Genomic DNA, 717 nt, shown 5'->3' with positions numbered 1-717 from the left:
GCTATACCTAAAATCAGAAATTCTGGATGCGCCTTTGAGGATATATAGTTGGTCTCTCCTTTAGGAGGGTATCCAAGCATCATGAGCCCTCCTCACTTGCTTCAGAGCCTGCAGATTCTCAGCAAAAAAGCGTTGTAATTGTTTCTGGGCTCTGGGCATTCACAGGGCTCAGTGCCACCTGCTCTACTTTTCTGCATTTCCATCTGCCCTGTCCTGTGCTCTTGCAATGGAGACTTTCTCAGTCCAACCCCTGGTTGTGTCTCTGGGAACTCTCTGAATTCTCCCCCACATGCTCCTAACAGCCCATCTTACCCTTCCATGCTGGCTCCCACTGAGGATACTGTACCCTGCCTGAGTGCCTTCCAGTCCCCTCAGGTGGCAAAGCCCCTGGGTGCCAGTGTGGGTGGGCTGTCTTCCTTCTGCCACACCTGCTTGGAGTCTCACTGAGTCCCTGACACAAATGGGGATAACATCTCCTCCCTTGCTTCTTTTGTGGGTCCAGGAGTCTTTCCTGGACACCTCCACAATTTCTGTCCCAGGAAAGATGAAGAACCCCTACTCTTGTCCCGTAGAGTATGGCCAGTATCACTGAATCAGAGAACCCAAATGGACACTGGCTCTGAGTTCCCACAGCATGACTAGAGAGAGCTTGTTTTTCTAGACCCCAGGATTAAGGTCTAGTAGCCTGGACTCAGAGAAGGGGAGACGAGAATTAGA

Source organism: Sciurus carolinensis, chromosome 8, assembly GCF_902686445.1.
Source record: "Sciurus carolinensis chromosome 8, mSciCar1.2, whole genome shotgun sequence".
Taxonomy (NCBI): domain Eukaryota; kingdom Metazoa; phylum Chordata; class Mammalia; order Rodentia; family Sciuridae; genus Sciurus; species Sciurus carolinensis.
Note: the sequence above shows the minus strand (reverse complement) of the source record.